The following is a 16327-nucleotide window of genomic DNA, read 5'->3' as shown; positions in this document are numbered from 1 at the left end:
AAAAACAGTATAGACCTACAATTTTCCGTCTAACAAGAAACGGTCCATTTTCGGATGGTTATGTCAAGACAACAAACTTATTGTAACATATTTATAAAACATATTTTTTACATTAGGCTATTAATACATTATTAAAGAATGGAATTTTTCCAAAAAAGCAATTTAAAGTTAATTAAACAACTTCGCCCTTACAATGATTTTATTTTTATTTATTTTTTGTATTAACGTTAAAGTTAAATATTAAAAGAAAAATATTGTTTTAATATAAATTAAGATTAAGAGTATGTGTTGTTAACTTTTAAATAGCATTCATTCATTTTTGGCTTTCAGAGGTCGCCACGGCAGAATGAACTGCTAACTATTCCCGCATATGTTTTACGCAGTGGATGCACTTCCAGCTCCAACCTATACTGGGAAACACCTATACACACTTATACACACACACTTACACTGCAGCCAATTTTTACCCAATTCACCTCTAGTGCATGTCTTTGGACTGAGGGGGAAACTGACTTGGAGGAAACCCATACCAGCACGAGGAGAACATGCAAACTCCACAGACAAATGCCAAATGGCCCAGCCAGGACTCGAACCAGCAACCTTGCTGTGTGGCAACAGTGCTAACCACTGTGCCACCCACTTTTAAAGAGCACTTCAATCATAGAGAAAACTGCAAATTATAAAAAAAATAAAAATGGTAATAAAATAAAAAGAACAGCTTTTCCTTTTTTAACAGTGTAACATTAAAGAAAATGTTTATGCTTAAGAAATAAGTCACTCTAAAATTTTTATCCTGTCATCATTTAGGCTATTCAACTTGTATGCTAAATGACTTTATTGTGCAATCTTTCTTATGCATCAAACTGACATAGTTAATTACTACAGATAAAGTACGGGGGTTTTAGCCAACATATAAAAGTGCTAATTACTCTTTATAAAAAAATAATAGAACTCTTTGAATATTGTTTTATTTAAATCAAGAAAACTGGGCATTTAAAAAATATCTGTAATGTTTTAATATATGATTTGTTGGATTAGCATTCTATTCTTCGAGTTTAAAGACTTTAAAAAACTTATCCAAGAACCTAGAATTTAACAATTTAAGCCTTACAAAATATTCAAATATGCAGGAAAGTTACCCCACCAATTCAATTTCTATTATCTCATGCCATTGTGGTTTCAACCATTTATGACTTCTGTGAAACATAAAACACATTAAGAGAAACTTCTGTTGCAGTGGAAGTCAATGGTCAAAAAAAATATTTTTGTGTTCTTCAGACTCAAAAAATAATAATAATTGGGGTTGGGGTACATTTAACTCATAAAACAGTTAACATTACTTTGTAAAAAAAATGCAAAAAGCATGTTTAGTTAAAACTGAATTGATAAAAAGGGTGAGTTTATGAACACTTGATAGGGCACATATTCAAATACTCAATGAAAAAAAAAACTCTCAAGTGTTACAGGGGTTGTTACAAGACTTAAGAAATTTTCACACACTTAGAAAAAAAAGACTCAACATAACCACATGAAGTTTCTAAGATACTTAAAGTATATGCATGGTTAAATATATATTGTTCTTTGTTCTTGTAAGGCACTGTTGATATACAGTAACCCTAGACCCATTATTTTTAAGTTTGGAGTAAAATGACAGTAAATACACCCTACAGGGTCATTTTAACTCAAATTGGGGTAAAGAAAAACCTTTTTGTTACAGTATATATTTTTAAGCTTTTGGTTGAGTTTTTTTAAATTTCACCCACATTTGGGATGTGAAATAAGCATTTTTATGGTGTTTACAACAGCTAGTTATCCATTTTTTGGTGAACAAATGCTGGTTAACTGATTTCAATGCTGGTTGACTACCATTTCTAAAATTCTGTCTTCTCAAAACAGCATTGATAATAAATTCTCATCAATGGCGGATGCAACTTTCGTCAACAAAACCAAATGCTACGAGGTGCTGATATCACAGCGGTTTAATTCATGATGCAGCTAAACATGTGGTCCAAGCTGAAACTAATGAAGTCTTTCTAATTCGGTTATAGTTTATTAATGTCAAAGACACAAGTCCATTAATCAAGTTATAACGCAACTGTGTGCTGAGAGAAATGGCTAGATTTGGTGCGGTAATAAGATCACATACATTTTAAAGGTCTGCGATTATCACCGTGGGTTCCCGGGCTCAAGTAAGAACTCTAAAAACGATTTTCATTCGGCGCTCATTAATATGCAAAATTATTCAAATGAGATTGTAATTAAGCATCTACTCAGTGGAAACCCTTTTCATGATAATTTATGATAAACTCTGTAGCTGCTTTGATTGAGATTGATTTTTCGGTGCAGAGAAACTGTCATGAATACAAAACTGATTTCTTCCCCTTTCTCTCATCCGCTCAGGTATACAGATGCAACATACCCTATGATTATTACAACGTAGGCAGCTTATAGAGATATATTAAGCTAATCTGAGTAAATTCATCTGGGGAGAAATGGAAATCCAATTTCTCACAGATTTCGTGAATCTACCTGTTTCCAGGGCCTTGAATACTACAAACATTCTGCTTCGATTAAAACAAAGAGAGAGTGAAAAAAAGTAGTATTTCACATTTGATGCACGGTTGAACAAGGGCTTAGAAGAGAAGTAAATGGAGGGTGAGAGCATGAGAAGAGACACACACACAGAGAAAGAGAGAGAGAAATAGAAAAAGAGAGGAATTATTATAGCCCAAGGGTTTCTGTGTTTCTCATAGTCATTCCCTGCTCTTAACAACCCACTGGAGACCAAATTAAAAAGGACTGTTAACTTATGAGGTTCACAACTGAACCACACACAGTCTAATGCTTGCTAATGCTTTCTGTATGATCTGATGGTACTGAGAGGCAGTTAAAATAGCAAAATTAATGCCCAGCACGGGAGGTCAGAGACAGTTCCTTCACAGATGGACGTTAAACTCTTTACAGCCTTGAAATACGACATTGATTTTATCATTAAACTTCTAATAAATATTTTTCTGTACTGTGCAACCGCACCGCAATGAATTCATATCAGGTAAACATTCGCTCGTTTGTGTGAAAGCTTGCATTTGTGTGTGTGTGTGTGTGTGTTTATCCTTGAGGTGCAGAGACTGAAAGTAGATGAGCTGTGGGTGGATACATGGATGATAATAGGCATCATAATTAAGCAAACCTAAGCGAGCACTTAAGGGACTCCATATCCATTGTTATTAAGGCAGAACATAAAAGGAAAAGGTAGTGCTAAGTAAATAATATTATTGTAATTGGCACACAGGTGAATAATTCAGCGTAATTCTCAAAGCTTGTTAAGGTTCCCTGATGCGTATACGGCTGGAAAGACTGTATGCAGTTTTACTGTCATTCCGCTCAATGATTTGAGCTGCTATAAATATCTACTCAGATGAAAAAAAAAAAAAAAAAAAACAGATGAAATACAATATAAAAAAAACAATGCCTAGCCTAATTGTTACTTTTTTCTTGTTAAAAACAACAACAACAACAAAAGATAATAGAAAAATACTATTCTTAGTTTTGAATAATTTATTTATTCTACCAGGATGTTATGACAACAACAAAAATAAAGAATCATACACTGCATGGAAATATTACAATGATAATTATAACTGAGCACCGAATCAAGATGATTACAAAGTAAAAACTAAATGTCATCTAGGCAATAAATGATCAAAAGAATCATGAATTTTATAATGAAGTATGTCACATTTCTCAAACAAAAGCATAAAATACTTTTCACTACTGCTACTACTAATGACTGGAGTAAGAACTGCCACCTAAACAGTAACTGATTAAAAAAAGTCCTCTACATATACGGTAATTATTTTACAATTTTACACTTTTTACAGAATTTTTATTGAAACTGATGCAGCCATGGTAATCATAGAAGACATTTTAATAATAATAATAAAAACAATAATGATGATGATGATAGGTGATGCAGTGGCGCAGATAGTGCTGTCGCCTCACAGCAAGAAGGTCGCTGGTTCGAGCCTTGGCTGGGTCAGTTGGCATTTCTGTGTGGAGTTTGCATGTTCTCCCTGCATCCGCATGGGTTTCCTCCGGGTGCTCCGGTTTCCCCCACAGTCCAAAGACACGCAGTACAGTTGAATTGGGTAGGCCAAATTGTCCATAGTGTATGAGTGTCTGGAGTAGTCTGAATGTTTCCCAGAGATGGGTTGTGGCTGGAAGGGCATCCGCTGCGAAATACATGCGCTGGATAAGTTGGCAGTTTGTTCCCCTGTGGCGACCCCGGATTAATAAACGGACTAAGCTGAAAAGAAAAGGAATGCATGATGATAGCATATCATTTATTTATCAAATTGTATACTGCCATTTTTAAGTGTGTATTATATTGCTGATTTTGTGCTAGGTCTAAATAAATATATATGAGCGATATCACAAGAGTAGCAGTGCGATATGGCTGTATATCAGCACTGGTGGGAGGCATGCGTTGTGTGCCTTAAGCAAGTCACACACCGAATGTGCCGCTCAGCGCCGCAACACAGCACGCACATGACAATTGGAAGTATCACACACTAGACGCACACATTCAAATGTTATTTAATATGAAACTTTTCAAATGACGCTCTGTGGCACAGCAGAAATATGAACAGTGTCCTGAGTCATGGCTGGGCGCCAAAAAATCATTGCTACTTTACAAACGTCACTTCAGAGCTGTTTGAATGATTCTCTAGCATAACATCTAAAGTGATGACAAAACAGATGATTTTGCTCACATTTTAAAATTATAAGGCTGAACGTCATGAAATGCCATCAGTCTAAAGACTATTTAGAGAAATAGAAAATATTTTTCTATTTAGGGATAATAGGGATATTACAATAATTAATCCCAAAAACGCCAAAGCAAAGCAAACACTACCAGATACTATGGTATAAATACAGCACTACAACATACAAAAGAGGGAGATCAACTTAAAGTGTCACTTACCAGTTCTATAATGATTTGATCAGCTGTAGCCGAGTTTTTCTCCTATAAGAACTTATTATGCAGTCTCTGTCGCCATCATATGACGGAGTGTTAACCCTGTTTGCTCTGCTCAGTATGACAGGCTGATGGATGCCGACGTGCTGTATCTCCGGAAATTATAAATATTTAAAATAGGCACTTTCCTTATGAATAAACTACATAGTTGCAATATAAACATCTACATTCTCGCCTAAAAAAGCCTTAAAAGTTGTCCAACAGCTCCATTATTTGCTGTTATCACAGAATATTGTATGGCTATCAGCCAATCAGATTTGAGAACCAGACAGAACTGTTGTATAAATTATATATATATTTGCTTAACATGTTACTGCTTAACGTACATTCAAATTAAATGGAGATTGTCCTGTCAATGTGAATGTCACGACAATAATATTATTCATGCATTTCTATTTTTTTACAGCAAATGAACCATGTATAGGATCAACATTAAACAAATTAATTTTCTTGAATAAATAAATAAATTAATATATTCTATTTCAGAATAATGACATGCAGTAAATTACTTTAATTCAATACTTTAAATAAAATGTAAAAACATTTTTACTGTAACTACAGGTTTTTAAGTGCAAAAAGACATTAAAGACTGGTTACTACTGTGTAAAAAGCCCCAACCCCCGGATTTAGTCAACACATTCACACTTAAAACAAGTGTGATCTGTAAATTCAATTTACACTATTTTCTGACTCTAACAGTCAAACCAGGCATTTACAGACAGAGCAAGGCCTGCAGAAAAACAAAAGCAGCCAATCTTCTTCAGCTAAAGACCAAGCACAGACGTTAAGGTCACTGATTTGTGAGATGTAGGTTGCAATAATGGCTTAATTGTGAGATGTTGTGTGTGAGTGGGATGAGAGAAGACACTTGTGGTCAGGCTGAGAGAGTTAAAGAGGAGAGACGTGGACAGGAGAAAACAGAGGTCAGCAGAGGTCAAATCAGAAAACGAAACCACACCACACTGACCTGCATGTTGACCGCCTTCAGGAAGCAGCTCTGCATGTGCCGTATGACCAAACAAGCATGAAACTCAGTCTTTTAGAGCGAGAAGAGGTGAAACAGGATTTTGTGATGTTGAATTTTCTTCCTCCCTGTTGAAGCAAAAGATGATTATTACAGTTGCTGTTGAAGCAAGGATTAGTGCTAAAAAAAAAACTCAACACGCACAGCAAAGATAGGGGCTACAATTGGTATTTCAGGCCAATTACAATAATGTTTTTTTTTTCTTTCTTTCTTTTCTGAGATTTGTATGTTGGTTTAATTAGTTCAAAATCATCTTAAATTAGAATAATTGTGTAATCCAAATTAAAGATACAGTCTCATACTTTTGAAACAGAATACAATGTTCTACAATGAACTAAATATAACATACAGAAAAAGGGAATTGTTTTGAGTAAATGTCAAGTCGGGACAACAATTTAATCCAATCATTTTAATTTATTCATCTTAGATAAAAATAATTTTGATCTCTAAAATTAGTCAAATTAATACAATACAATATGAAGGCATTAGGGTGGCGCAGTGGGTGGAACAATCGCCTCACAGCAAGAAGGTCGCCGGTTCGAGCCTCGGCTGGGTCAGTTGGTGTTTCTGTGAGGAGTTTGCATGTTCTCTCTGTGATCACGTGGGTTTCCTCCGGGTGCTCCGGTTTCCCCCAAGTCCAAAGACATGCTCTTTTGATGAATTGGGTGAGCTTAATTGTCCGTATTGTACTGTATGTGTGTGAATGACTGTATATGGATGTTTGGCAGTGATGGGTTGCATTTGGAAGGGCATCTGCTGCGTAAAACATTTGCTGAATAAGTTGGCGGTTCATTCTGCTGTGGCGACCGCAGAATAATAAAGGGACTAAGCTAAAAAAAGAAAATGAATGAATGATACTACAAATGACTTTACAACCCGAATAGCACAAAATAAAATATTTAAAATTAAAAAATGTTGGTTTGCAGAAAGCATTTTTTGCGGTTGTTGTTGTTATTCAGCAAATAAAACATGAAATTACATTCAATAAGAAAACAGTGTCTAAATGTCTATGGAAATAAACAGATCAATTTGGGGATTGAAATAAGAATAATAATCATATATACATTTTTATCATAAAACATTTTTTAAATAAACAATATGCCCATCGTTGCTGCATTTTTTTTAACATAATAGTAATATTCTGAAGAAAGTTAGTACAGTTTGAAACAAAAGAGTTTATATTTTACAATGTAATTGTCTCATACTAAAAGCCACTTTTTCAACAATAATATTGTTATTGATTGCTGATTGTTGGCAAATAGCTATAATTTGATTTGATATAATTAGATATTTTCTTCCTTATTTGATGCTCAAGAAACATTTCTTGGTGCTGTTAATATTGTAAATAGTTAAATTGTAAAATTGTAAAAGAGACACATTTAGGCCCATTGCCTATTCTAACCCTTAGCAATCCCAATTCTCTTTCGCTTGAAGGCGTAGGGCTAAGGCAGGGGTGTCCACAGTCGATCCTGGAGGTCTGGTGTCCTGCTGACTTTAGCTCCAACTTGCATCAACACACCTGCCTGGAATTTTCTAGTATACCTAATTAGAGCTTGATTAGCTTGATCAGGTGTGTTTGATTAGGGTTGGAGCTAAACTCTTCAGGAGACTGGTCCTCCACGACTGAGTGTGGATACTCCTAGGCTAAGGGGAAGGGGTATAGATACCCCTTCGAATGGAGATTTTTCAGGACCATTCTTGAAACCAAAGGGTAAGAAAATATCCCAAAATACACCAGCCACAATGGCAAGATAGCTGCATCCGAAAGGAAATGCACAACTTAGTATTTTTTTTTCATTATCATGAATTTTTACGACATATAAGTTTATGTTTAATGCATTCATAACTGCGTTCATGTTTTACCGCTATGCTATTTAAAAGAAACTCAAATAAAAACCACTGAATTTCGCTATTTACATTCTCAGAAATAAATGTACAAGAGCTGTTACTGGGGCGGTCCCTTTTCGAAAGGTACATATTGCTACTTAAAGGGTCCATATTAATACCTCAAAGGTACATATTAGTACCGAAAAAGTACAAAAGTGTACCTCTTAAAATGTTTAGGAACAAATACCTTTGAGGTACCAATATATACCCTTTAAGTACAAATATGTACCTTTCAAAAAGGTACCACCCCACTGACAGCTCTTGTATCTTGATTTCTGAGAGTGTATAACCCATAATAATAATATCTGTATAGCAGTCCCCAACATTCTGACACTCGACGACACTCGAATACCCTGTCAGAAAAGTCTAGTGGCTGTGAATGGGCTCTTACAACGTCTACTATAATGTTAATTTTGTTTTTGGTGTGTTTACATAGATTAATATGGCCACTGTGTAAATGTGCAGTATAGTATTGTCTCTTATAGATAGAGATAACATAATACATGCCTTTTAGTGAAGATAAATGCCAAAAAATAAAGCAACTGGAATAACTTCAGCATGTCTCTGTCATCAATCTCATATAAAGAAAGAGATTGCGGTGACATATGATGACGTGTGCAGGTGCTGTATTCTCAATTCTTAGGTGTAAATTTTGAACCCCTTCCCCTTAACTCTCTGTTTCAAGGGCCAAGGGGAAGGGGAAGTGGTAGGGTTAGATTTAGGATTGGGCCTTAGTCATGACTCTTGGATTAGTAGACATAAATAATTATACATAAAGAATGAAACATTTTTGATCAAATTAATGTGTATCTGCTGAAACAGCAAGTATTAAAAACAAAAGTATGTGTTTATTCCCCATTAGTCACTACCAACATACTGGCTATAAAATTTACACTCGACCATATCAATAGACACCAATACCTCAACCAGACAAAGACAAGCTTCTTTTAAACCATAATTATAGAAACAATTCAATTAAACATGTAATTTGACATTTATTTAAAGCATCAAAAGTGTATGCAAGTATGACGTCAAATATTTATATATTGTTTTTTTCATTTTATTAAGTCAAAATATTATGCAAATAAATTAATTAAAAGAAATACACGTACACCCTCATTCAACATATTACACACATCAAAGTTGATCAAATGTTGTCAGAAAGTCAGTAAAGGCATTGCTGCTGCTTTCCTTCACCTCCAGCACTGTGTGGTTCTAATTGGTTGTCCTGCAGGGCAAAGAGGAGTCCACATGTCTGGGGAGACCATGTCAAAGCAGCACAGAACATGTGTGTACTCACACACACACACACGGTTTCAAACACAACTCCCCGGTGTCTAACTCTGCCGTCGTCCTCCTCCTCTTTCTCTCTGTACCTGACCCTAAGATCGATGTGTTGCACAGAGGCAGAGTCTGGCCATGTGGACAGCAGGGTGACACAAAGCTAAAGGGCCTTCTTGGTGTCTCTCACCACACACGTCCAGAGGCAGAGCAGCAGACAGCTTAATTAACCCTAGATACAGGAACTACAGCTCACAGCCAGGCCTCACTGCATGCTTGCTATAGAGGAAAGAGCTGGCATGTAACTGCTGGAGGAAAGAGTGTATTTCTCACTCTCCGCTTTGCAGTTTTAAGTCCACTGTAGTTTCTGAAATGCCACGTCATGAGACAGCTGTGATAAACAAGGTACCAGTACAGGTCATTTAAACTGCTGACATGCTTTTTTTCTGTGATGTAATATGAAAAAAAGTATACTGTATATCAGATGATCTCTCTCAATAAACATTCTAACAAATATAATTACTGTTTATACTGTATATATTTTATTCAGAGTAGCATTCTACATGATCATTAATATAATCATTTCATGATTAATATCACAAAAATCTGCATGCTTATGCATAATTCTACATATCCCATAGCAAGATTATTGTTTTTCCTCTAAAAGGCAGAGTTGGACAATAAACAAAAAAGTGACTAAACAAGCTGAAGCTCTCATAACTGCAGAAAACTTGACATTAAACCGTTAAAATAAAACAAAGAACAGTTTTGGTTCTTTAAAATGATATTATTATAATTATAATCTATAAAATGATTTAGATTATAATCTAAAAAAAAACATATTTCTGCTATAAACACTTTAAAGAATCTTTTGTGCAATAAAAGTTTATATATGAATGTTAACAGCTCTTTAGAATCATAAATACCAATAACAAAACTTTATTTTCATAACTAAATTCTTATCAAACCTATGACAAAGCACAAAAAAAGTGACTAAACAAACTGGAGCTCTTAAAACTGCACAAAACTTGACATTAAACCATTAAAATAAAAAAAAGAACAGTTTTGGTTCTTTAAAATGATATTATTATAATTATAATCTATAAAGTTATTTAGATTATAATCTAAAAAAACATATTTCTGCTATAAACACTAAAGAACCTTTTGTGCAAAATAAAAGTTTATAAATGTTAACAGTTCTTTGTATCATAAATACCAATAATAAAGATTTATTTTTATAACTAAATTCTTATCAAACCTATGACAAAGCACAAACTGTGAGTACAGCATACATCATTTGTGAAAAATCAATTTTTTAACTACTTTACATGACTACTTAAACATTTAACCACCTAAACATGAGGTTGGTTATTTGATAAAAATTTTTGAAAAAAGAATGTAGAGAATCATTTTTCAAATAAATATTGTGACATTGCTGGGCGATTAATGGAATAGTAATCGAAATTGACATTCAGATATTTCAATTATTTTCCCTAACGCATGTGGAGTCAGGTGACCCCGCTCTGTTAGCCACACTTTGCAGCCTCATCTGATTTCTGCTCAAGTAGAACGATGGTCCCATTCTTGTTTCTTAGTTTGCACTACACTGGTGATGATTGGAAGCTATGCTGAGATGTCTTGAGATGGCATATTTTCCATTACATTAAAATGATTATTTACTTTAAAATATGTGTTTACAGATGATTCCAGAAATGCATGTTTAAAACATAATTTACATGATATACACGAGCTATTATATTTAGAAGAGATACTGCTTATTTCTACTTTTAATATATATATATATATATATATATATATATATATATATATAGACATTTTAAAAACATTTTATTTTGTTTCCAAAAGTGCAAGTTATTTATTTTCATGTTTTTATAAGAAAAAAGTGACTGTTTGTTTTAGGCAATGTGTGTTTAGCTGTTCAACGTTGATGTTCAAAAAATAATCATAGATAGTAGATGGTGCGTGCCTCCTTTAATTATATTAAAATCAGGTAATGCACCCTTCATTCAAAAATCTCTCACTTGTAATATGTGAGCATATACAGTACAAAATCTGTCGGTATGAGGGCAAATTTTTTTTATAAATAAATAAAAAAAATCATTCATTAATCATAATCGAGTTAAAATGTACTATTAATTGAGATACTGACTTTAAGCCAAATTGCCAAGCCCTAACAGTACTGCATTCTACAATAATGAATTACAGTAATTAACTTAAACTTAGCTGTAAAATAAAATGAAACTAAACTGAATTTTCCGCTACCATTATTGGCTTTCAGTCTCACATGATCCTTTAAAATTCATCCTTAAACGCTGATGTGGAATTTAAAAAATGTTTTTGAAAAAAATCATGCTGCTTATAATTAAGAGAATAGAAATATTGGAAATTTAGCATTCATTAATCTAATTAACTTCCTTACGTATGCATTTACTTACTCTCTCCTTAAATAACTCCACTGTCAAAAAAAACTATACGACAAATTAGCCATGACAACATTATGTTTAATCAAGTTAATCATGTTCTAATTTAATTTTATAAGTTACGCAAGCTGTTTAAAGTCAGTTTAACATACAAGTTAAATGGACTCATAAGGTTAATTTGATTCAGCTTTAAAATTTAAGGCAACCAGGAGTTTTTTACCGTGTAAATGTATTATTACCATATCAGGGTGGCGCTGAGGTGCAGTGGGTAGCAATGTCGCCTCACAGCATGAAGGTTGCTGGTTCAGTTGACGTTTCTATGTGTAGTTTGCATGTTCTCCCTGTGTTCGCGTGAGTTTGCTCGGGCTGCTCTGGTTTCCCCCAAAAGCCCAAAGACATGTACTATAAGTGAATTGGGCAAGCTAAATTGTCCATATTGTGTGTGTGTGTGAATGAGAGTGTATGGGTGTTTTCCCAGTGATGGGTTGCAGCTGGAAGGGCATCCGCTGCATAAAACATAAGCGGGATAAGTTGGCGGTTCATTCTGCTGTGGCGACCCCTGATTAATAAAGGTACTAAGCCGAAAAGAAAATGAATGAATTATTGTCAAATAAAAGTTTTAATTTAATTACTGACACGATTAATTTAATTATTGACACTGTTCAAGCATTTGAATGGTACTGGATGTTTATTCAGTTCATATTAAGTTTATTTGAAAAAGAGCTTTTCATAATGATTATTCATCAAGTTACTGCACTCCATGGCACATATACTTACACTTAAATTGTATTAAAAGATTACAGCAGAGCATTTGTACGGCTCAAATAAAGTTATTATTTCATTATCATGCATGCTCAATGATATCAATTAAATCTGTCCGAATTATGGTCTGGCTGCTCGTCTGAAGGACGTGACCAGTTGAAAAGCAATGGAAATATTATGAAGACATGTAAATGTTTGCCACCCAAGGGCACATCTTCAAAGGCAAATATTCCAACACAGATACGTTTCCTTACATAGTCTTCACTAAACATCCGAAGCACTCAGACTGAAACAAGTCAACATACAGGAAGAAATCTAAATATCCACAAAGGTCTTGCTCTACTATTGATTCAAATGAGGTGGCTAAATTGTCGCCATGCAATATTCTCAGATTTTTGCTCCACTCTTTTTTATTATTTGTTTATCTAGGGCGAGAACGTAATGAAGACCACCGTAAAATGCACAGCTCTAAAAGAGAAAAAAAATTGCATCATAACCAGCACCAATATGCACAAATAGTGGCACATCATGAAGAGATATATAGTCCTAAATGATGTTTGGTTTGGGGTTTTACATTTCAATTTAGCCCCAGGCTTTAGAGACATTAAGGCCCTAATGTACATCTTGGTCAGTGCAAGTTCCCCGAAGCGGTCCGCGTGCTTTATTAGCAAGTCTCCGGCCTCTCCCCTAATAGCAAACCAGTCTCTCATTACTGGTCATTAGATTCATATTACTTGTATTTGAAATAGCAATACATCTTGCAACCATAACTAGTTTTAAAGGCCTCGATAATGCACTAAAGAGAAAGAAAATACTCGGAGCAAAACAGTTTGTAATTGGAACATGGTGTAGAGAGGCTGTTTGCTTGTATGGACTGCTAATGTGCTGCTCTTGTATAATAACTTGTACAATCAGTTCAGAAATGTGCAGAGTGAAATAATCTTGCGTTTAAGGCATACTTTGACTCAGAGGAATGTATAATTTCGCAGGCAATGCCTCGGGGATACAATATGATAAGTCGACGCGTAATGCAGACAATATTAAAACGGCTACTTTTAGAGTGCTGAATGAACACTTGATAATGGAACCGATGAAATAAGACCCATACTGGGAATAAGAGAGACATTTTCAGCATCCTCACCATTTTCTCCCCTCTACAAGCTAATAAAGAAGCGCACACATGGTGAATACTAAACATGCGCTGAAAGCCCCAACACAGTCAGCGTGATACACCTTGACAGCCCTGCTTCTTGCCAGCCACGTATGTCAGTGTAATGATCTGTGATAGGTCAGGTCATTATGCCCTTTTACATATGCATCTATAAATGCATTCATAAATACATAACTTTTTTATTGTGTAGGGTTAAGTCGTGACATTTTAAAATGCATTTTCTTCATTTGTTTGGCATATTCTGTTTGGCAGTGATGTTTTTCTTTCACACTGTATTACTGCTAGCTGACCCAATAAGGTCAAAGCCAACACAATCTCTCTTACACGTACACAAAAACATAATGCAGTCACATAGATCTGCATTAGTCGGATCCGGCAAAGCTGTTGCTGTGTTATAATAAAACAGTGTTAATGCAAAAAGTATGAAAGCCCTCAATAACATGTACTCATAAAAACGCATTTTCCAATATGAGCTCAAGCATTTATGATAGTCTTTTACAATCCTTTTTCAAATTCAAAACAATGCAGTCAGTGTACAATTAAACAAGCAATATTTCAATATGGTTCTAAACTTACCATGTGCAGCTTTGTTTCTTCTTTGAACTTTGACCTAGGAAGGACATTTCCCTAACTTTTTATATTTACAAAATACAAGTTTTCTCCTTAATTGTTATCATCATTTAAATAAAGGCACAATGAATTATATGCATTAGTTCATACTTTTGTATTGCAATGTGTAATTATTAGATTAGTTCTTGTGCAAACCTGACATACGATGAACATATGATATGAAAGCACATCATGCCACCATTTTCTTAAAACATTTTTTTTTGTTTACACAGAAACTTTTATTTTCCCTCAGCTTAGTCCCTTTATTCATCAGGGGTCGCCACAGTGGAATGAACAGCCAACTTATCACCAGGGGCAGCAACGTTTTTTGCTATTTTTGCAGAGAATTTAGGTAAAAATCTGCTATTTCTGCTGAATATTTTTTTGGAGTATTATAATTAAAACCTTAATATTTGAAATAAAAAGTAATACCTTTTTAACTTTTATTTAATGTTTAAATGCAAATCCAATTAGTTTCACTTCATTTGGTAAACAAAGCAAGTCTCTTATATAATATCTCTACTAAAAGACAGAAAATATATCTCTACTAACTATGTTGTACATAAATCAGATGAACATTTTCATATTAGTAAATAATATTGCTGTACTTAATTAATAAAAAAAACTTGAGAAATTTAGATTTACACACATTTACATAAGTAAATAAACAGAATTAATGATTGGCTAAAAATCTGCAGAAATCTGCGGAATTCTGTGTAAAATCTGCAAAAAATCTGCAAAATTCTGTGTGTGCAGATTTTGTGTGGGCCTACTTATCACAAGACTTTGGTGGAAACCGGAGCACCCGGAGGAAACCCACACCAACACGGGAAGAACATGCAAACTCCACTCAGAAATGCCAACTGACCCAGCCGGAACTTCTTGTTCCAGCAAGCTTCTTGTTGTGAGGTGACAGTGCTAAGCACTAAGCCACTATGAAACAATATGGATTCAAAAAAGCTTTAAAAGGGGTAGCTTAAACACCATGGCTATAGCTAACATACACCGGCCAGTTTATTAGGTACACTTTACTAGTACTGGGTTGGACCCACTTTGCTTGTGTCTTAATTCTTCTTGGCATAGATTTAACAAGGTTCTGGAAATATTCCTCAGAGATTGTCAATGTTGACATGATAGCATCACGCAGTTGCTGCAGATTTGTTGGCAGCACGTTCATGATGCAAATCTTCTGTTCCACCACAATCCCAAAGGTGCTCTATTGGACTGAGTTCTGGTGACTGTGGAGGGTGTTTGAGTACAGTGAACTTACTGTCATGTTCAAGAAATCAGTCTGAGATGATTTGCGTTTTGTGACATGGCACGTGCCATCAGAAGATGGGTACACTGTGGTCAAAAAGAGATGGACATGACCAGCAATAATACTCAGGTAGGCTGTGGCATTGGCACGATGCTTAATTGGTATTAAGAGGCCCAAAGAGTGCAAAGAAAACATCCCCCACACCATTACACCACCACCAGACTGAATCGTTGATACAAGGCAGGATGAATCCGTGCTTTCACACACACACACACACACACACACACAACTGACAATTTAGCCTACCCAATTCACCTGTACCGCATGTCTTTGGACTGTGGGGGAAACCGGAGCACCCGGAGGAAACCCACGCGAAGGCAGGGTTTCAGAAACACCAACTGAGCCGAGGTTCAAACCAGCGACCCAGTGACAATTTTGGTGAGCCTCTGTAAACCCTAGCGATGGTTGTGTGTAAAAATCCTATAGATCAGCAGTTTCTGAAATACTCAGACCGGCCCGCCTTGCACCAACAACCATGCCACATTTAAAGTCACTTAAATCAACTTTCTTTCTCATTCTGATGCTCGGTTTTAACTGCAGCAGATCATCTTGACCATGTCTACATGCCTAAATGCGTTGAGTTGCTGCCATGTGATTGTCTGATTAAAAATATCAGAAAAAAATAAAGCATTTGGACAGGTGTAGGCCTACCTAAAGAGTGGCTGGTGAGTGTATGTTTAGCATGGATATACATGTATGCCATATATATTTTTACAATCTTTTTAATTGTGCTAAATATTTATTGTTAAAAAAAAATTAAATAAATAAATAACAACTTTACATTGATTCATTGCAT

General features: G+C 35.0%; 1 long non-coding RNA gene across 3 annotated transcripts in view; it reads right to left on the bottom strand.

The window, feature by feature from the left end:
- Nucleotides 1-14215, bottom strand: part of LOC141377189 (uncharacterized) — an 85110-nt gene extending 70895 nt beyond the window's left edge. For all 3 annotated transcript variants that reach the window (XR_015506043.1, XR_015506045.1, XR_015506044.1), the window contains exons 1-2: nucleotides 14181-14215; nucleotides 6006-6130 (exon numbers count right to left, since the gene is read on the bottom strand). This is a non-coding gene — a long non-coding RNA (uncharacterized LOC141377189). The remainder of the gene's footprint in view (nucleotides 1-6005; nucleotides 6131-14180) is intronic.
- Nucleotides 14216-16327: the final 2112 nt, after the last annotated feature.

This window comes from Danio rerio, chromosome 13 (genome assembly GCF_052040795.2).
Source record: "Danio rerio strain M-AB ecotype USA chromosome 13, GRCz13ab, whole genome shotgun sequence".
Classification (NCBI taxonomy): domain Eukaryota; kingdom Metazoa; phylum Chordata; class Actinopteri; order Cypriniformes; family Danionidae; genus Danio; species Danio rerio.
This window is presented reverse-complemented; position numbering and strand designations above follow the sequence as displayed.